Source organism: Trichoplusia ni, chromosome 20 (assembly GCF_003590095.1).
Source record: "Trichoplusia ni isolate ovarian cell line Hi5 chromosome 20, tn1, whole genome shotgun sequence".
In the NCBI taxonomy this organism is placed as follows: Eukaryota; Metazoa; Arthropoda; class Insecta; order Lepidoptera; family Noctuidae; genus Trichoplusia; species Trichoplusia ni.
The window spans coordinates 3,692,261-3,715,748 of record NC_039497.1 but is presented as its reverse complement, the minus strand read 5'-3'; the positions used below and the strand labels follow the sequence as shown (position 1 = coordinate 3,715,748).

Here is a 23,488-nt window from a genome sequence, read left to right as displayed (position 1 = left end):
GTGCATTTTATTATATATCTTTCTATACTTACTCGCTGCTTTGTCGATACGAAACTTACCATTTTCTACAGCGACTGCAACTCTTCACCTGCTAAAAAGGGCCTATCCTCAGGCGCTAAGGAAATCTAAGAGCGTAGTCAATATAATGTCGTATTAGCTTAGGCAGGAAAGTTAACTTCTGAATATTTCGGTTTAAAGAATTTATTTTCTAAGAAAACTATAGTTTTTATTAGTATTTGAGAATGTGAATTTTCCTGTGTGATGTCTGTCTTTGGCACCTAAACGTCGAATCGATTTAAATGCAGATTTTTTTTTTATTTTAAAGATTTTCCATAGATTATTTTTAGACATGTTCTTCCATAACAAGTCATCATTTCATACGGCACAGTAGCTCCTAACAGAGTGAACCGATTAGGATGCAGATTTTTGTGTCTAGGGTATTTAATTTTGCACTATGGAGAACCGTCATTACTTTAATCATTCTGGTTCATGTATCTTGTCCACTTGTCCCGATGTTTAACCTACTTTGTATTCCAAATAAATGAACTGGAATAACTGGCGGCGAGGTGGTCTGGTTTACTCTGTTGGACATTGTATAGTGTGCTTAGTTTAGTAGCTTTTGGCTGTACCATCTCTCGTATTCCTTAACATCCTAGGAGATACGCAGTACTCGGTGATCTGAACCCATCCGAGTCTCAGTTATAAACTTTTTCAGAGTATGTGTTGTTTCGTAGAAGAATTTGGGAGTAGGCCTTTTCTTAGCAGTGTCCAGTGGGGCATAGGGCTTTTGAGTTAATGTAGCTATACTGATGGGGGTCAATAGATTTGTTTGCTGTGTGTGGCATTGAATATGTTTTTGTTTCTGTGTTTTCCAGTTTTAAAACTGTCTTAAATACGTTTGTGTTCATACGGAGATATGTTCTTTAAGTCTCATAAAAGGCATGGGATCGAACCTGTAGCCTTGTCCCGACATTACCTTCTACAGAAAAATTGTTCCAGTTGTACCCTATTGGCCGACCCAGGTGTCGCTGGAGTGTTACAGTTGAGGCGGACTTTCGGGCGCTTCATGCCGATGATTAGCGAGAAGTGGTCACAGATCGGGGGAGGTGGCACTTTCTCGTATCAGAGGCTCATTTTAGGTTGCTGAGCCAACGGAGTAGGTTGTGAAGCGAAGTAGTCTAAGTCGGTTTGATAATTTTATTATTTTGAAGAGTATCTTTTTCCTGTGTTTTTGTTCATATTACAACATGTCTTTGTGGCTCTGCGGCTTACTGGAGTTTGAAGTAGTATTGGGTGTCTTTATTTTTAATACTTGAAAGCTGACAGTTCATTTGTTGAAAAATTACTTCAACTTGCCAGAGCTGGCTTATAGCATTTTAGGGTGTAATTGGCATGGGATCGAACCAACAGCTTTGGGCATCCATTTTAAATAGGCACAGCACAAAGGGCGGATCACTACCCTTTAAAGCAAAACTCTCGCAGTTTTGCAAGCGGAAGGCTTGTCTTAGCACTGTCTTCATTCATTCATTTTTTATTGACATTCTAAACTACTAGGGTGGGGTATAATGAATAAAACCACTAGTTACAGACACGAAAAGTTTACTTTTAGTAAATTTATTATTCGAAAGAGGGTACACTACTAATAACTATCACATCGAAAAATTTCCCTGAATATAATACGATACAATGTACCCGGAAACTACGAAATTGGGTATCTTATAAATAAATCCTTTTGCACTGAAACAAATGTGATTTGTAAACAGTATTTCGAAGACAGTTTAGTTTTTTAATGAATCACAATGGACGCTGAAAAGCTTACAATTTATTAACTTAGTACAATAGTTTCCTAGAGTTGCACTCTTAGGCCGAGATAAAAAAACGTCAGTCGACCGCAGGCGGTGGCAACACTTTGGCATTCAGAGACTTATTTTAAAGCATTAAGGTCGGGTTTTCGTTGACCACCGCCGCGCGATACCCTGTAGGTTCGTATCAGATTTAGCGCCTTTTGTGCGACAAATTCCGTTGATTTATCTCCATTTACATAAAAGTATATATAATTATGCAAATTAAAGCTTAAAATTAAGTTTAGTTTAGTTTTTGTGCTCAAATGTAATTAAGTAAATTTGCAAGTCCTAGTCGATACATCTAGAGATTACAATACGAAGCAAATAAAACATATTGCTCAACGGGTGTTATCAGTAAGTTGGCCAATTTAGGCAAATAATAGGAGAAGGAAAATAAAAATATGTTGAAAGTAAAGAGTAATTATAAATTGAAGATAATTCAGTTTTTAAACAGTCGATGGTGGGTAATATAGTAAACTCGAGAAGAATATATACAACGAGTTAAAGAGATGACACGAATACAACACTACCTTAAGAACTAGAAATCTGATACATGAATCTTAAAACTGGAGCTACCTTAACCTAGACATCTACCTTATTCATATACTTAGATCTAAAATCTACGTGCAGTGGCTGAAATCAAAATATTTAAATACGTACGTCGGTCGGCGTAGTCATGGATACAGGACTTAACTAAATACGATTACATATGTAGAATAAAAAGCGAAAAGCGAAAATACAATGCACTCAGCTGCTTTCTTGTTAAAGTCAGCTCGTTTTGGATTGTAAACAAATATAAAGGCATCTTGGTGATGGCCGTCGTCTTGTACTTACAATAAAGGTGTTGATAACACTACTTACTAGCGATCCGTCTCCCCTGACCGAGCCGAAAAGGCAGGCCGCGGTACTATTACACTCAGTCACGTAGACAAGTGTAGGGCCACTAGGACTCTTACGAGGTGACCATGTATCTGACTATGTGCTAAATGGGTTCTGAGTTGAACTATTTTCTGAATTTGGTTTGATATGATAAGTGTTTTTATTAAGTCCAAAAGAATTGATTTTTAAGTATTTTGAAAATTTATTGATTTTATATCAGGAACTTCTTTTTTGTCATCTGATAATTATGCATCATTTTTAAAACTTGATTGATCCGAATTTTCGTATTTTCTATTGCACATTTCTGAACTTCCAAACCTGACTAGATACAATTTTTATTATTTGGCCTCCGAGAAAGCGAATAAGAAAGTTTTGATTACAATTTACAGTTTTACGTCATTGGAGGCGTTCCCTATACTTGTCTATGTACCATTATTCAATATCCTTCGCACACGAGCCAACGTAAGTCTACGAAAAGCAACGACTTCCTCCCCGAGTCACAACAGACTCCTGGCTTCGCGACATTGGAGACTTAGTCATCGATTCCGCAACAATCAATTGACTCGTGTGTATAGGCATATAAAACTACTGAATATAATACAAAAAAATTGTTCGATAGAACCCAAACTGAATTTCAGACATTTACAAAGCCAAAAACTGGTTCAATGGATGGTATTTTTCGAACATTCGAAGGCTACAAGATCGGCTGGTTAGCCCGAATCAAGTAACACTACGGTTAAATTTCGGGAAGACGAACGCTATTATATGATATATACAATTTCGGCGCGCTGCGACGAGGCGACAACCGATTTGGCAATGTGTTGCGATTGACACACCGAAACTGGGTGCTGTAGACATTTTACTTTCAACTAATTAAGTTTTTTACAACGATTAAGACGAAATATTAATATTATAATATTTATAATTAGACATCGAATTTACACATCTAAAAAGAAGAATTTTAGCATATCGCTTACCTATAAAGTGAATCTTAATGGGACTTAATTTGAGAAGATCTTATGCTCAACAGAGAGGATTTTATAGGCAAATTTTTCTTATTCCCCAAAAAAGCGATACAGTACATTAGCTTTTTTTAAACTTTATGTTTAGCTGTGAGTGGTCGAATGGCGTAACGACATAACAATTAATAACGTTGAACTAAACAACTCGGTAACATGTAACATCCTTCAAGATTATAAACAACAGCTGACTTCTACCGAATATTCCGAAAAAAAAATCGACAAATGAATTATTGTTTTCATTAAAAAAATATAAGCTGAAAGCACAACAATCTCAACGTCTTTTTTTCAGTTTTTTAAGTTTTTTTTTAAAGATCAACACAATCATGGATTCGTTGGTAGATCCATTCTGTTACAATTTAACAATCTTTTAACAACCCCTGAAGCTTTTTCTAAGAAGCGTTGCAGCAAAATTTTAACAAATACCTCAGTATAATATCGACACATGTGAAAAGTGCTACAAGAGGCCTACCTGGTGTGCGAATGTACATGGATTTGAGAGAGGTGGGCGACGTCTGTTATGAAGACGTTCTGTGATGAAGTTAGAGATCTTTATTACAATTACTGCACGCCGTGTCTGATCACAGATCGTGCCGTCACAGATTTTCTCTGGTAAGTACTAGCAGAGCCTCAGAGTTTTTTTTTTAACCTGTGCCGAAATATACCTCAAATCTATAAAGTACCGTTTAACAATTTTGGAATTTAAGTGACTTTGCGTAGGTTAATTTTTGACGTGGTCTCAAGGAATTTTGATGCTGATTTATTGTAACATATGAGGCAAAGTCTATTTTTGGTATTTTTTCAAAGTTATATATCAGTAATGGACGCGAGAAAATTTCAAGGACAATTTTGGCAAGTCCAAAATTTGACGAACGAGGAGGATGTCATTTTGGCTAATTTTGAGTCACCTGATATTGCTGTATATTTTACAAGTTTTTTATTTATCAACAGGATTTAAAGTTAATGCGAATGCAAGGTGTGTGTAAAAAGATGTCCTTGTAATAGGCGACTGGTAAACATCGCGACAAATTGGCTGACAAGTCCGAAATAATTGTTTTAGCTATCGGACGTTCAAAGCATCACACAACAATAATATGTTTGAATGAGGCCAAACTCTAAACGGTACTCTTAAGATTTTGAGTTTGATAACGTATTCTCCCTAACAATTAGTCTCATTACTCTTAAACATTAAACAGACAACAACAGCAATAACATCGAGTTTAAAGCCATCGTAAGAAATTTATCTCTTACTTTTACCAAAGCGGAAACACTACGAGACAACAATTTAGAATTTATTTTTTTATTTTTTATCATTTTATCGAAGTTGTCTAAAATACCGCTAAACGATTTTTGATACTAATTTCTTTAATTCCTCATCTGAAGGTTTCGCTTTGCTTTTGATTAGACTCCGTGAGAAAACGTTTAAAAGATGTCGTAGAACTATTTATATAGAAGTTTGCGCGCTTGTTAGAGCGAATTTTGACATATTTCTCTCCGTTGTACGCTAATTTCCACTTAACACTCCAATGGTGGATGGTAGAATGACGCGTGAAGGGTCAGCCTAAAAATATTTGTTCTCAAGATTGGACTGAACTTACGTTATAAGTTTTTTTTCTTTTTGAGTTGTTATATTTCAATGATATAAGCCCAAATTGTAGCCAAAAGTACCCAACACGTTGAAAGTTTCGGCAAAGTCTAAACCACCATTGTACTAGGTATATTTGCAGCAGCGGGTAAGCAATCGCTTGATGGCTTTCGAAAGTGCCACTGCAAGTAATTTCTCGATCGTAAGTGCTCCTGAAGGTGTGAATTTTTGTGGAGGCGAGTAATTTTATTCTTCTCGCAAAACTCGCGTATTTCGGCAAAAACTAGATCGTTTTTTCACGGATTCGTACCGAAAGCAGCGCGAAAACTCTTTTAATACAAACTCTGTACTCCGTCGATGATATGAGAGTAAAAGTTATTGAAACAACAAGATGTTAAGGCCTCATTGCCAGAGGACTTTCTCTCGCGAATGATCGTAATCGCGACTTATTTAGACCCAACTCATATCAGCTAACATTTATTTTTCCCGAATAGATATTAAAAGCAAAATATATACAACTATAGTTTCGGTGTGTTATTCGCTTAAAATTAGTTCCTACTAAACATATGGCAAAGATATATATATATAATTATGATGTGTTCAATACCAGTCTATCGAAGGTGTGTCGCCGCGAACTGAACGCTGAACTACAAACATTACGGTACTAAGCTGAACACAAGACGTGCTCTCAGTTGTTCATGGTAGAAATTTAAATCCTAGGACGTATGTTAAGCTCTATACACTATACGCCTTGCACGTGATCGGCAGATAAGGAAATCAACTCCCCGCCTCTGTTGTGTGGCACGAGCGGGTAAGCTAAGTCAGCCACCGCAAACAAGCAACTATCAAGTGACTTATTTTAGATCTGGCGGTGTTAGCCAGTGTATACAGATAATACCTTAGAAAGTAGTACGAAGAGGTACAGGGTCGTACGCGTCCGCTCGAGACGACTTTACTAAACCTAGTTAATCCTATTCTTATATATTAAGAGGCTTTTCAGCCTGTACGCTAACTTAGACCTACCTACAACTAGGCTCACTCGGAGAGTTCTCGACGAGAGGCGAAACCTAACTAGCTTTAGTAAATAAGTACTGTCTAACCTAATTTACGGACTAACCTTACCTAAGCCCGCCGCCACGAGACTAACGGGCTAACGCTCAGAGTGCCTATGAAAGTTAATCAACTGATTTAGGCGAGTAACTTGTACAATTACGCGTCTACTTGATTAACTTTAAAATAAAAAATAAAAATACTAAACGCGCTAGTCGACGTATACTACTGAAAACACGAACAAAAAGATACTATCCTAATTTCGTACAGCTAAATTAATCCTAAGTTAATCCGTCCAGCTGCCGCCGAATGGAGTTAACTGTACTACACACTAACTATGTCCTAACGTCAGTGATCCGGCATGCTATATGTAAAATGCCGAATTTGACGTAAAATCTAACCCCTTATCAACTATTATAATTCACCCACATTTCGTCCTTTATATATATCTATCTTAAACCTAGTGATACACGCCTTACAGCTACTAAGTCAACGTGTTTTAGCACGGACTATCTTAACTTTATCCATCATACATTGTGGACACGCCGCCACGAAGGAGCTGGCGCCGTTAAAATGCAAATAAAAAGTTTCAAACCACACACAAAATGCCTAAGTTTTGTCTTAATATTTAGTATTAGTGGGAAGGTCTAAATAGGAGGTAACAGTGTCCATTCCGCATCGAAAGATCGTCGGGAAACCGAGTGATGTGTAGAAGATAGTATAGAAAAGGTAGAAAAAAATATAATCAAAAAATATTCATTTTTGGTTTATAGGAAAGGAGATAGGAGTGATAAACTTATTATCTAAACGGGAGTCTCGAAACTTGCCTCTCTAATTAACAATAATTATAATTTAGATTACATTTAAGCACATACATTACAGCAGCTACCGTTTAATTCGATTTGTTGTTAATAAAATTACCGGCACATACCAATACCAGTGCCACCACAAACGACCTATAATTAACAAGGATTAAGTACTACAATTTAATATGATTACGACTTAATTTATAATTACTTTCAACGAGATCAATCTCCCAATTACAATAGGAGGTTAAGTTAGTATGATAGTCCGGTGATATTCCCAATCGTTATACAGAAACGTGAGACTTAGCTAGTCTTCAAAGTACATATATAATTTTTACTCAATTTTGCAACTTCCTCATGTCTTCAGAATCCGATAATCCTGTTAATTAGAAGCCTTCTTTCCAGGCTCTAAGCTCGATAGATGTTATTGGTAGATCAGGGATAACCAAACATTAATTTACTACTAAAAAAAAATATAGAGATCAAAAGTGTAATTTGTAAGAAATCAGTCTTTTTGTTTCGAAAAATAAACTTTTTCTATACGTTTCGCAGTTTAACATTGTTTTCTTTTCCGATACGGCGAAGAGAACTGTGTTAATTTGCGAAGCTGTGGAGGTTGGAAGGAACACAGTTAAAACAGAAGTTTAAACAGTACGCCATGAGCAGTCGGCGCGGTTTGTTGTATTGTGTGAGCAGAAGCAGCAATAGAGGTCGATATCGCTGCGTGTGACGCAAGCGTCAATAGAAGCAATCTACCCTTCCTATGAGGTCTCTCAAAGCGGTTACTGATGCTGTTGTGGAAGCAAGCCGCCACAAAGCGCATGTATTGTGGTGCCTCGCTTCTACAACAACGGCATCAGTCCTGCTTTAAGAGTTTGTAGTGGGAGTAGACCACAGATGTTATACGATTCCCGCATCGACTTGTTCGCGGTGTACTGTTTAAATATAAACAACTCAGATGATAACATAATAAATCGACGCCAGCGATATTTACACTCGCATTCAGCCGACAATACGCATTGCTGTTTAGCGCTACTAGCTCGAGCTAGCTGTCAAACATATACAAATAGAACAAATGAAAAAAACAATTTTAGTCACATCCTTGGTATAAATGCTTTAGTATTTAGCATTACAGAACGATGGTATGGTTCGTTGACGACAGTTCTTTGCTATTTACTTCATGGAATGCCCAGCCCTAGAACCCTGTTTACTGGGGGCAGATGTCTGATTTTGTAGTATAACCGGTTGTTGGTTTGGGTTCAGAGACACGGTTTTTCTGAAGCTGGTTTTTTCATAACAGACGAAGGTTGGGACCGTCTGTATTATTGAAGATTGTTTGTATATATTTGTAATCAGTAGGGCGTTTTTGTTCAAGTAAATAGGTGTCGAATCCGGAGCCTACAACAGGCTGTCAAAGTCGCGTCATGGTTTTGTTGTCAGTCAAAAAAGTCACTATAATGTGAGTCACTCTAGGATACCATGCTGTCTTCGTCATTCCGCTGGAGAATGACAAAGGCGGCATGATATCAGTGTATCTCTTATTATAGTTTGTCATATTGGGTATTGGGAGTCTCTTTATGTTTGTACAGCATAGTATAGTCAATCAGGTGGGAGGAGAGAGAGAGGGGGGGGGGGAAGAATTTTTACAATTCAAAATGTCATTTTTTGTTTTATTTGCGGTCACATTGAACGATTACAGTGACTCGGCAAGACTTGGATTAATCAGATATTTGATAGCATAATTTTCAAAGCGATTCAATTAGTTGTCAATTTTATAGGATGTCAGTGTCTTAGCGAAATAATTTGATCATTATAATTTATTATAGAGTATAGTCTACTTATGTCATATTTTTACAAATTTCGTGTCTTAACTGTTAAAGTTGTTTTAGATTTGACGTTCTCGTTCGATAGTTACAGCAGTTGTTTAGTAATATTTTTTTTATAATATGCCTACAGTTTAGACCAGAAACTATGATTTCTTGAATTCAAGTGTAATTGTAATTTTTAAATTTGAAGATGGTTTTTTGATGACTGCGGCCGTTGAATTTAGTAAGACAAGACTGACAGGGCACCCCTCATTGAAGGCTAGTCCGGTTGCGAGGGGATTTTTTAGTTGTTCATACTGATTGTTTGTCCGAAAGTGTACGTTTTAGCATAACGCACAAGACGAGCACACGCTTGATGTAACAGCGGTGATTGCACGAGCCTCATAAGGGTATTTCATTTTGAGCTCTATAGATGTTCCTATTAGGTCGAATTGGATGGCCGACATCCCCGAATATGTTTTTTCTTTGGAATTTGAAAGCCTGAAGGCGGAGGGATGGCGGTTGTCTATTGCCTATTGTGGTTGTAGTTTTACTGCGCTGGTTGCCTGAACTCTAGGTTCCTGATAGTATGGACCTAATGGCTTATGTTTGGTTTCGATACGGCGCGGCCATGTTTTTTGGTTATCCTTTATTCCATGGTTTTTGAATTTTTGTCAGTGTGGTACAGAAAAGCTATTTCTAAACCTACTTAGACCTAGAACACCAAGCTATAATAAAACGTGATTAAAACTAACTAACCCCTACCTTAACCTAGATCCAATAAACACAATTAATTCTACACCTATGTATATAATGCTATATGATAATGAAACTACATCCTAAGTATGGTCCGATATTCAAATTAACATGTCAAGTACAAAAAAGAAGGGGCTTTAAAGATGGGACGTGAACTATACGAAAACTATAATCGCACAGGATGTTTGAAACTGTAGCCACACGGTGTCATACGAGATGCCTGACTAGTTTGTACCGAGACGGGGTCTAGCACCAACTCTTGAAGAAGTACAGTCGGTAATGGTTGTGGTAGCACGATGGCGATAAACATCATGTATTGCAAGCGAAAAGCCGCTCTACATAATGAAGCACCGTCACGATTCCACAACCAACACAGCCACACTCGAAGAGTTGGTATTAGACCTCTATGGCCCTTAATCATGAGATGTTACCACGATTGGACGCTGAACTGAAGACGCAAAATTTGTTCGCCAGTCTAAGACGATTAACTTTTGGTTGCCGTGGAATTGTTCACGGCAAACCAAGAGTAACCCGTCCTTATTCCTGACAGCTGAACAAATTGTTGCGCCGATTGAGGTCAAAAGGTTGCCGTCGGCATCAAAACTAGTCTAAACACACTGTCCACTTCATGATGATGAGAAAATTTATACGAACCTAATATTATTGATGGAGAGAGACTTGAGATTTTTGGACATTTGTGTCAGAGTTAAGAATGTTTTAATATTTTTTACTTTTGTTACGAATTTGAAGTACAATTTTGCGTTAAGCGCATACTATTGTTTCATTTGAATACTGACTGTTAACCGTTACCTAACATTGTGAACCGAGACGAAATTTTCAAAGGGGATACAAGAGAAACACAATCCTAAACTGAATGTACGAAAAACAAATTGGGAGGAAGGGGGGCCAGATAGAATTCGGACTCACCGATAAACATTTAATAAACTTTAATACAACGACGTGGATAAGCACACGTACTCTTTTAACTCTTGAACACATTGGTTGGGGGCAAATATACATCACGAAGACGACCGTGCATAGACATTTCTAGATCGAGACACACCACACACATACACAGGAGATGATACAAGATATATACGATACTCGCGGATAGGGGGAACGAGACTTACACCTACACTCCTACACATACCTAGCATTCTTACAAGAACTCACATTCTTAAACTACAGTTATCTAAGTTATATGATTAAGTCAACTACCTCTAAATGATTATATGATGACATGCCTTAATACTACATTTTTTTGTATATTTTGATTTTATATTTTTTTTGGTAACACCTATTTACATTTTATGTTTTTTGTTTTTTTTTTGTTTTTTCTTTTGTTTTTTTTTTTTGTTTTTTTTTTTTTTGTTTTTTTCACACGAACTACACACATACGATCTTAAATCTAATTAGGTTCATTTGTATTATGATTAACCAGTAAGCCTACTTTATTTTCACTTTACTACGTCTTTGTGTAACGTTTTCTCGTAGGGAAAACGGATGTCCTTACTACTATTTAATATAACTTATTCTATTGAGAAAGTCTTTTTTGAGAGTTGTAGAGTTTGTACCAGATGTTTAAAACGGTTCACGGTTTCGCTCAAATAGTGTCCTAAGTCAATGATCTAACTATTGTTAAATGTATTTTATTCACTAGTGTAACATAATAATTGTGCCTAATAATGATTAACAAATTTGCTAAAAAAGTCAAACGTAACAGAGTTGAACATGTAACAACACTATAACAATGATAACCTAACAATTGCCTTCAGTGCAGGCGTTTGAACGTCAGTGATAGACTAAGAGACTACTCACACTTATTCAGCTCTATTCGGCTCATGTCCATAGAAAGTCATTACTCTCTATGGACATGAGCTGAATAGAGCTGAATGAGTTTGAGTAGTCCCTAAACCTTATTAAGATGGAGTAAGGTTGTCCTTCGCATCACCGACTTGCGGCCGAATAGTCCAGGCCGAAGCACCGACGATGTAGCGCGCGCAGCCGCGGGGCAGGCGCGCAGGTGGCGGGGCGCGGGGAGCTCTGTGTGACACTCGAGAGCTGCGAGCTGTCCTTATGGAGGCCATTAATGTTGGACAAACTATGACGTCACCAATGGGCAACCATAAGATGACATCTCTTGCCAGACATTAGTGGGCCTTATAACGACAGCTACAAGGCATGTTTTCGAGTGTCACCAAGAGCTCCGCGGCGCTCACCCCGCCACCTGGGCGCCGCCGGTAGCGGCTCGCTCCTGGTGCCGACTGCTTGCACCGCGTCAACACCTGCAGTGACGTCACTGCAGCTGTTGCCGCCGCGGGCGGTGGGTGCGTCACGTCCTACGCCGGGATCATCTCCCTTAACAACAACTCAACTAGATGTAACTACCTAATTTAACAGTTTCAACAAAAACAACTTTACTTCTTGATATTAGACTAACTTTTTGTTCTTAAAGGATTCAACCTTCTGTGCCTGACTTGATTATTTTTATTTTATTTTAGATTTTGTATTATTTTAACTGGGTACATCGAAATTCTGCTTGCACCATTATGTAGTCGAGAGTTACGAAATTCAGATTGCAAGTTTAAAGTACGTTCAATGTGTAAATTACTTTTTATTTCGAACGTTTGGTACAACTTCCATGGACAATTTTTATTTGACTGACTTACAGGAGATTTTGTTTTTTAAGATGTCGTAGTAACTAGCTAGGATATTTCTCTTAGATTTTTTTTTGGCAAACGCATCCATGGTTTTTTTGAAGATATTACGCAAGTACATCTGTTTTTGTTTTTTGAGTTAAGACACTATTTGAGCCTGACGTAATATTCAGGGTTGAAATTGTGCAAATGAATTTTTCAATTATTATAAATTCTCCGAAACTGCTAGGTTCTATTGAAATTAGCGTTTTTGATGATTCGATACAGGATTTTATTTGAGGCACGCTTATTATTCAAGTAATAATTTTTCATCTGAACATTTCACTACGAAGGTTTAGTTGTTACAGCCGAATAGATCAATTTTAGGTTGCAATAGAATTATTGTTTTTTTTTTTAGTAATTTGGTTAACAATTTGTAATTATCCATTATTGAATATTTCATTTCAGATTTAATTTGTTTCTTATGTGATTATTTTTGAGGCCGCAGATAAATTGCACTCGTCTAACAGTATGCCAGTTTTCCAAAGGTTGTTCTGCGCAAATATTGTGAAAATATTTTCTTAAGTTGACATGTGTTGCAAAGTCCCCATTCGATAAGTATAACAATATACTTTTAACTTTATGTTGTTTTTTTATTATATAGACATGCTGTATCAATAGAAGTATCTGATTTTTTGAGATTTTATTTACGCCGCCGTGTATCAAATGTAACAGTTAAATATGTAACAACACTATAACAATAATAACCTAACAATTGCCTTCAGTGCAGGCGTTTGAACGTCAGTGATAGACTAAGGGACTACTCACACTTATTCAGCTCTATTCGGCTCATGTCCATAGAAAGTCATTGCTCTCTATGGACATGAGCTGAATAAAGCTGAATGTGTGTGAGTAGTCCCTAAACCTTGTTAAGATGGAGTAAGGTTGTCTTTCGCGTCACTGACTTGCGGCCGAATAGTCCAGGCCGAAGCACCGACGATGTAGCGCGCGCAGCCGCGGGGCAGGCGCGCAGGTGGCGGGGCGCGGGGAGCTCTGTGTGACACTCGAGAGCTGCGAGCTGTCCTTATGGAGGCCACTAATGTTGGACAAACTTTGACATCACCAATGGGCAACCATAAGATGACATCTCTTGCCAAACATTAGTGGGCCTTATAACGACAGCTACAAGGCATGTTTTCGAGTGTCACCAAGAGCTCCGCCGCGCTCGCCCCGCCACCTGGGCGCCGCTGGTAGCGGCTCGCTCCTGGTGCCGACTGCTTGCACCGCGTCAACACCTGCAGTGACGTCACTGCAGCTGTTGCCGCCGCGGGCGGTGGGTGCGTCACGTCCTACGCCGGGATCATCTCTCTTTGCAAAGGAAATTTTTATGATTCGATACAGGATTTTATTTGAGGCACGCCTAATTTTTTTGCAATAATTTCGGTATAATATGAAACCTTCACTGTGAAAGTTTAGTTGGTACAGCCGAATAGATCAATTTTAATTCGCAATATCATTATTACGTTTATTGTTAAGTTGGTGTACATTGTAATTATCAATTACTAAATCTTTCATTTGTGTTTTTGTTTGGTGCTTATGAGTTTATTTTTGAGGCCACAACTAAAAGTGCACTCGCCTGCCAGTATACCTGTTTTACGTATACCAGTTTTTGGTAAGCGCAAATATTGTGAAAATATTCGCTTCAGTTAACATGTGTTGCACAAGTCCCCATTCGATAAGCACTCGATAAGTATATTACTATATACTTTAATTTTTACAAAATAAAATTTAGACTTATTTTAGATTAATTTAGACATGATTTATCAATAGGACTAATTCTTATCTGATTTTTGAGAAATTTTATACGCCGCCGTGAGTTGCTGGTTTTTATCAGAATACGTGTAGTCCTAGAATAAAACCTTATTAAGATGGAGTAAGGTTGTCTTTCGCGTCACTGACTTGCGGCCGAATAGTCCAGGCCGAAGCACCGACGATGCTTTTGCTTAAATTTTGTCACGATTTAAAGACGACAGTTTTGAATTTATTTACTTGAAATATGTCAGATATTAGTCGTTGATTTAGCAATTTCTCTATTATAATTTATCAAATATTATTTTTACAGATATTAAGAATACATAACATGTTATTATGCTTCATTTATAGCACCACTAATTATAACCTAAAACTAAATATTAACTTACGACGAAGACTAATCTAAAAAGCTGGCTTTGACGTTTAATACTTTACGAAAAATAGCGTTCACGACTGTTTTTAAACTTTGATTGTTATTCCACAATGTACGTCAGTCGTAGGTGACAAGTAGGCTGAAATGTTAGTCTCAATTGTGGGTTGGTTGCCGTAACCAGTGAGTGGGTTGTCGTACGCAGTATGTTAATGCTTTATTACATTACCGAAAAAAGGGTTCCCATTTATTAGATGTCTATACGGCTTTATAGTTACAGATGAGATTATTTGTTTTATTTTGAATTTTGAGAATAAGACTGAATATATTCAGGTTGGGACCGAGTTCTGAAACTTTACATATTTAGGGAAAAGCTGGTCTATATTTTCGTTTCTCTGGGTGAATTTCGAGAGCGGTATCCGCAATCGTGTCCCATAATGTCGTCGATTTTAAATCTCATCTGTAAGACGCACGAGATTTAAAATCGATTTTATCGAAGCCGTTCTTAAATATCTCTGAAGTCCTTGTGAGAGTTTTGGTCTCGCAAGGACGACAGAGATATTCAAGAACGACTTCAATTTGAGCTTCATTGAGAACATGAGAAGGAGTATGCTTGAATCGGAAATGCTTGGGATCAAAGAGCCTTAATGGAATGGAACAGTATTGTTGAGTTTAAAGCGACAGATCTCTTAAGATGTAGTAATAGTGAACCGGGTTGAAAATTTAAACAACGATATAAAACATTTTAGACGATAAAGAAATAAAAAAAAATCCCGGTTCTTTTAGTCATAAAAAAGTATTGTTTTAAAACTTATTTTTCACGCAATTTAAATAACGTTTTAAAAAAAGAAACAAACTATTGTTAAATGAATTACGACACGAAAGACAAACGTAACAAATTCAACTATAAACGAACAACAAAAATGAATGAATTGAACTATAACTACGAAACTAAAACATTGCCTTCAGTACAGGCATTTGAACGTCAGTGATAGACTAAGGGACTACTCACACTTATTCAGCTCTATTCAGCTCATGTCCATAGAAAGTCATTACTCTCTATGGATATGAGCTGAATAGAGCTGAATGAGTGTGAGTAGTCCCCAAACCTTATTAAGATGGAGTAAGGTTGTCTTTCGCGTCACTGACTTGCGGCCGAATAGTCCAGGCCGAAGCACCGACGATGTAGCGCGCGCAGCCGCGGGGCAAGCGCGCAGGTGGCGGGGCGCGGGGAGCTCTGTGTGACACTCGAGAGCTGCGAGCTGTCCTTATGGAGGCCACTAATGTTGGACAAACTATGACGTCACCAATGGGCAACCATAAGATGACATCTCTTGCCAAACATTAGTGGGCCTTATAACGACAGCTACAAGGCATGTTTTCGAGTGTCACCAAGAGCTCCGCCGCGCTCGCCCCGCCACCTGGGCGCCGCTGGTAGCGGCTCGCTCCTGGTGCCGACTGCTTGCACCGCGTCAACACCTGCAGTGACGACACTGCAGCTGTTGCCGCCGCGGGCGGTGGGTGCGTCACGTCCTACGCCGGAAAATGTAACGAAAAAGACTAAGATGCTGGTCGGAAGACACACAACTTTTGTAGATACAAATTACCTCTCCCAACTCTTGGTTGCCGTGATCAATTTCAACGGCAACCAAAGGCCATGAGTGATAATTTATTTCTACTAACAAATTATCCGTTGTCCGGTCAGCGCCTAATAAAACTAACTCAATTTAAAAACGTATACAAATCAAACTATTTAGAGAAAATATTTAAATGTTACGAATGAATAATAGAAACCTAAGTAAAGAATATTAAAACGACGAAATTATTTAAAGGCAACAATTATCAACGTAATCCAAACGAACGACGAAACAATGGAAAACACGAAATTTACCGAAATGTACAAAAATTAACTGGCTAAAGAATAAGTCTATAGGCGTTATATTTGCACCACAGTCTGCAAAGACAGTGGCGCACTCTATAAAATCTATGTTAAGGCACGCTTCGGCGTTGAATAACTAAACAAAATAGCCAAATATTACTACAATCATGTACAGATCTGTCGCTATAAATCCAACATTTAGATTTTTTTTTCTATTTCTACACTAGATGGCGTTGTTTACCGACGATGGAATAGTAAACTGTTTACCTGAAGAGCATGTAAGTACAAAAAGTCGTGGATGTTATTTTTCGTAAAGTATTAAACGCGTCTCGCCCCCTACCCTTTTTGTGACCTACTATTATCACGGATGAAGAACGAATGAACGAAATTTCGGTACCACATACTATACAAAGGATTGCAGACGTTGAGGTATAAAGACCAGCTTCTTAGACTAGTCTTCGCCTTAAAACTATACAATAACTATTTACTAACAAACTACTACTAACGTTTTAAAAGTGCCTGGAAAACGGCCTGAATGAATTAAAAAAAAATGATTTTGATATCAATGAACAGTTTTAAATACCTTAATATTGTGTATCAAAATTAGATTTGTACTGTAGGATTTTTTCTTTTTGTTTGTATTTAAATTTAGAATCTCTTTATATTTCTCTTTTTTATAGAGATGATAGTTTTGTTATCAAGAAGCTTCAGAGAGTGAAAACAGTTCCGATATTTTGACAAGTACTTTTATTTTATAATGTTCAATTTTGGGATGTCTGCAGAATATTTTATAGAGATATATCAAGAACTACACTAATATGCTTACTCTACCACCTACATATTAATAACGTCACGTCGTACCCGACTAATTCTATCGCATACAAAAATATAATATCTTTATGGAATAAATGGAATATACACTACATACTACATATATACAAATTTTAATGCATGTTAACTTTTAATACGCCGCTGTTGTATCCTACTGCTCTCACACACGTACTCACACACACATACTCGTACACAGCACACACATACTTAATCTAAGTCCTTAAACATATTAACCGCAAGACCTGCAATCCTCTGAATTCTATGTGTCACCATTCTGCTCATTCGTGTTTCACCAATGATGTAATAGGTCACAAAATAGTAGGGGGCGACGCTATACCTAAAGGTTAACTGCTGTTCGTAGTATTGATATAACTCAAGTTGTTTGGCCGGACCTGACACCTGAATTTTTTTGACTCCCGCAGTAACGAATTTAAGCCTTGTGTCGCTGGGTTTCCTCAAACATACAAATCACGTGTACATCGACACCCAGACCCAGAACAAGCATTTGTGGATCACACTAATGTTTGTGACGAAACGCACAGTGGATTAGGCGTGATGATCTCAACCACTCGGCTATCCGTGCATTCTTGGACTGAAATGACCACCAGTGCTATTTTTCGGAAATTGCTTTTGATTCTTTGCCCAAGGTAATTAATTCTTCTTTTCTTTGAGGAAGAGGAAGAAGATGAATTATGTCGATGATAATGAAGTATTATTGGTGATAATGAAGTTATATTAGAGGGAAACCGTTCTATATTTTTTTTTAGATTATAAGGATAACTAGATCTTTCCTTAATTTTTAGTCTGGGTATAATTTTGGTATTCTTATGGATTCGTATTCAAACTGGTTCACGGTGTCATTGTTCGTTGCCTGATTAAATTTTAGTGTTGCAATGAGAGATCTCTTTTCATTTCGTGGAATTTAAAATTGATAAGCAAGTGACAATTTCCAACTAGATTCTTTTCTTTGCTTTTTTTTTCATTAGTAGTCCGGCAATTCTCGAGTTTCAGCAAAACAAACGTACAGATTTTAATTTGAAAGTATAAATAGAAAGCTAAGTAAAAAATCGACCAATGGAAGGCCTATGTCCGCAGTGGGCCAAAATAAGCTGATTTTATTGAATAAAGTAAAAAAGTCCAAGTTATTCCTACATGTTATGATAATTCTTAATATTGCTATGGATATTAATTCTTAATTAATCTATACTCTATTTACAGTTATAGTTAGAACATATTTATAGCTTGGCAAATAAGAGTTTGACAACATTAGTCGACAGTGCGTATTCTAGTCGTTCTTCATAGATTTTACCAACTTTTGGTGCATGATTAACCATTTCAAATGAATTAGAGTATTCGTAGTAGTGACAGAGAAGTGATTTATAAAGTTCTTTTGCGGTGTGTAGCCGAATCCGCAGGGGACAAGTTTTGTCCGATATCAACAATGTTTATCAAAGAACGGCTGATATGACAGGTATTTATGTGATCTAAACAAGTAATTATGCTTTAAATAAATTTCCAGGAATTTAAATTGAGGTTATGTTTTGTTGTTTGACAAATCATGATGTTCACTATTCCCCATGACTTGATCCTCAAGGGTGAAATTTAATTTCATGCTAAAGTACTGTTATGTTGTTTTAGATCTTAAAGCAAATCATGCCCTTTCATTACCCCTGTACACTAGGATTAGGTTCGCAAAGTTCGGGTAGTTCCCCCTAGAGCGGGAGAAGTTATAACTAGATGACTTCCCACTTTAAAAAAGTCCCCAAAAATGACAAGTAGCAAAACCGTTTATTCGTAGAATTCCGGGTTGCCACATGTGCGCTACTAGCGACCTCGTTAAATCCATACTCTTTTTTGCCAAGCTATAACTAGTATTGTTTTCGTCTATTTTATCCTCCCTTTTGCGGCCTCTGACAGTATATTAACATTCTTAAATTACTAACTATTTTTTTTTCTGATTTTAACGTTTTTTATTATTTTATTAATTCTACCATCTTATGTTAGTTATGACAGCTATATTGTGACTGTCGCTATTCTTACTATAATAAGTATCAATGATTTACTCTTACGTAATTATCCAATTATATTTTTTATTTATTTACTTACGGTAACTCAATATTTTATTAATATTGTTCTATATTAGTCAAATCTATACGTATAGTATATTTTACTTCGTTTATTTTACCAGTATCCTAATACACCATCAAAAATTTTTTTCAATTTGAGATTTTAAGTGTAATAGATACACCTTAGCGCAATTTTGTTTAAATAAAATTAAATTATGAAGAATGAAGACGCGAAATTATATAATTCAACTGATGGCTACTTGCGCTAGATTTTTCTTCCATGAAAAAAACTAAATACCAACTTAGAACAACTGAGTATAATAAACGAGGATACGCAAGGAACAATGTAAGAAACGGAACCTACACGCAAAGCATAGCTAAGAGGTGTCAGTCACCAGAGCTGGCAAGCTGACACGGCGCTCCTCAAACAGATACAGCGACACACGTCGCATCACTGTATCCGTTCCGAAGCGAACACAAACAACCTAAACACGCAGCGAATGCAAACATACCTAGCAAATGAAAATACTAAAGCGACGAACAAAACGTTTGCCCGGCGCGGACTACTTGCATGAGCGCAACGATTTCAGCGGTCAAACAGATCCACTGAAATCGTTGCTCAGACGGGCGATGAGTCCGTCACATCTCTACGCCGAATTAGCAAACTCTCTCAAACAATTTAATTGAGGAACATAATCGGGTTAAGTATTATTTTAAATATTAAAACTTTATGACGACAACTCAACAAACTCAAAGGTATGTAAATGATATCGTAATGAACTTAGCTAACTCAGCATACGTAACACGTGAGAGTGTCAGACATTGCCTCAGGGTGCTTATTGGTGCTCTACATCAAATACAGTGGATCTGAAGAAGCACTGTATTTGCTGCACTTGCACAGCGGCACTGGAGTCGTCACTTCCCCAGGCTAAAATAACTTCACCGTTTGAACCAAAACGACAAAAACAATGAATTCGTAATCAAATAACTTTGAACTTAGAACTAGGTACGTTGTAACAACTGAAATGAACCTAAGAGAAGTCAACAAAAAGAGACAAGAACAGAAGCTAATAACTGAAATTACTGAACGTAGTAAAACCGTACCTAGAGACTTGTGCATTACTTCGGGGCTACAGTGGCACGGTGACACCACTGTATCAGCGCAGTACCGGGCGCTGGGGTCGTCACATTCCCGACGCCGAAAACACGAAAAAACATAAACAAAATGGCCGATGTTCTTAGCCCTTGCACCGTCGATGTTATTGGAGGCAATGGTACTGACAAACGCTTCTACAAAAGTTACAGTGACCCGAGAAAGAAACTGTAACTATTGTAGGAACGTTCTCTCACTAAAATAAAATAACGACGTTTGAAATAAAACCGTTATGGAGAGTCATAACGGGCGAACTGAACACCACAACCAAAATACGAAAAGTAAAAAAACAATGGCCGATTAGTCCAGGCCTTTGCACCGATGACGTTGCTAGCGGAGGCTCAGTGTCTCGCTATCTGGTGCCGACTGTTGCGCCGCGGCAACACCTCCAGTGAGTGCGACCATTGCACTGGCAGCTGTTGCCATGGTGGGCGCTGGGGTCGTCACATCCCTACGCCGGGGTCTTACACTAAACACTACATATATACAAGACGTAACCAACTAACTTAACTAACTAGAAGTACGATAATTAGACATAATTGCTGAAAAGCCGATTGACAGTATATCCATGGACCAAAAGGCATAAATGTGAAAGTCGCTTGACGCGAACACCTCTGAAGGCCTAGACAAAGAATGATGCATCGCTTGAGAAACGAGTAGCGAATAGAATGTGAGTTCAACATGACAGAGCGATTCAGTAGCTTTAGCGCTCGCGTAAATGTTACTTGTCTACAGGACCTGATCGCGGAAACCATATTTGTTCAGAGAACACTGTCTATTGCCTCCTCAGAACCTAATACTAAAGTACACCTAACTTAACCTATAATAACTTTTGAATGTACAAGTTGAAGTTATTATTTTGCCTTAACTATTCTAAAACATTTTGTATGAGGTAGGAATCTAAATACTAGTCCCTAAATTACATTGTTTAACCTAGCCTAATCCAAAAAAATAGCTTTATACAATTTATCACTCTTTTAATAACTGGGATGTGATTTACGTAACTTAATATAATAATAGTTAAAAAATTACCACGCTTAATAACTGAGGTGTGACTTTCGTAACCTAATGGAATTATAGTTAAAAATTTAATAACTGGGGGGTGGGGGGGGGGGTGACTTTCGTAACCTAATAGAATTGATAAACCGTGATATTTATAAATCATCACGGTTAATAAAAATAACTGGGGTCTGACTTTGTAATCGAATACAATAGTATATTCTATTGAAAGCTACCTACAAATACTACCATTAGTCTACGTCTACTATCACACTGACGCTCATTAACATAAGATAGACAAACAACTTACACTCTAGTTATACCTATTATGACACACGTATGTAAAACATCCATGCACGTCTATATAGATATTACCTAAGTCCATTATTTACACGATCCTTACTCCAGTAACATTAAGTGTATTGATTAATATAAATCGTCAAGTAATCTATTCACCAACAGACCACGCTTTAATGTTGGTTGCCCTGAGCAAGAGCGCGGCAACCCCACGGGATCTGCTCTTACTAGAGGACAGAAATATTCAATATATCTATGCCAACCTATCTACACTCTAACACAGATGTTTTTCTACATTTTCCAGAACTAAGACCGAATTGTCGGTTTATAACGTTGTATTTTAGAAGAAACATTTTAAATGGTTTAATGACATTGAAATGGAAGAGGCTCACGAGGTCGATTTGAGTACATATTAAATCTATACCAAAGTTATGGTTGCTATATAGATAAAAGCAGTTTTAGTTTCCGCCACCACACCGGGTGCCGGAACGAAATTTGGTTAACTTGTAAGTTTTCTTACGTCAACGTAAGAATTTTTGTATAAGATCTTCAGTTATCGGACAAAAAAAATCCTACTTATATTTGTATGAATTCTAATTTTAATTTTGTTGACTACCTAATACAAGAGATCGCCGTAAAGTTTGAAAAAGTGTAGAAAGTTAAAAACTTCCAAAAGGTCGAAACTATTTTTTATTAATTTAACTTTATTTCTGAACCTAAATTATGTCGAGATTTTATTTAAAATACCCTGAGAAAAGTTAAAAAATAAGAAATTGACGCGCGTATTTGTCAGTCTATTTTCAGAAGTTTATTTTTATCTTTAAATTCAGGTACTTAGATTGGATCCATACAGATTTTATATCAGACTGGATTGACTTAGTATTTATGAGGACAAATTATGAAACTAATAACGTAACAAGTTATGAAATAAAACGTATGCGTAGCTTATTTAAGTGAGTTTGTTTCAGGTACCTGTGATTTGAAATAAATACGTTTTCCTTCTTTAGGGTTTCGGCTCGACTTGGAATACGTCAACAGCTCAGACGGAACGGCTGTTGATAAAAATTTTGATTCCAAGATTTTCTAACATAGTTATTTACAAGTGATGCTAGTAAAAGCGTGTTAAGAACCAGCGCCGGTTGCAAGTAATCAGGAGTGATGACTTAACTAGTGCGAACGATGGTCACCTAACATTATTCTAGAATCCTACTACACTGATAGACGCCTATATACACTGATATAGTATTTACAAGCAAGATATACGTTCTATAATTGACAGACGTATGTATAAACATATCTGTTATTCTATGTGAACTACTTGTTTTTCAGCATTCGAAGACAATTGTTTTTTCTTAATAATATTACTAACACAGTATACACTAGTCAACACATCGATATTATATCTCTGAATATGTACACTACACTACCTTGTATAACATTCAGTCTATTGATTTGAAATAACAATATATTTAAACATCGATTACTTTTCTAATAAAGATAACGCTGATCAGACTTTAAATGATTTGTTCACCAGACAGACATGACCACGCTCTAACGTTGGTTGCCGAGCGCAAGCCGCGACAACCTCAAGTGGGCTGTTCTGACTAGCGGACAAAAATATCAAATATATTTAAATAGACACTTATCTAAACTCTAACACCGATTATTATTTTTCTACTTTTTGAAGAACAAAGTCTGTTA

General features: G+C 37.1%; 1 long non-coding RNA gene across 1 annotated transcript; it reads right to left on the bottom strand.

Annotated features, from left to right (window-relative positions):
• Positions 1–1,582: 1,582 nt before the first annotated feature.
• LOC113503917 lies at positions 1,583–23,479 on the bottom strand. The gene is made up of 2 exons (XR_003401524.1): positions 15,672–23,479; positions 1,583–14,299 (listed from the first exon to the last, which is right to left on the bottom strand). It is a non-coding gene; the product is annotated as an uncharacterized LOC113503917 (long non-coding RNA).
• Between the last annotated feature and the right edge of the window lie 9 nt (positions 23,480–23,488).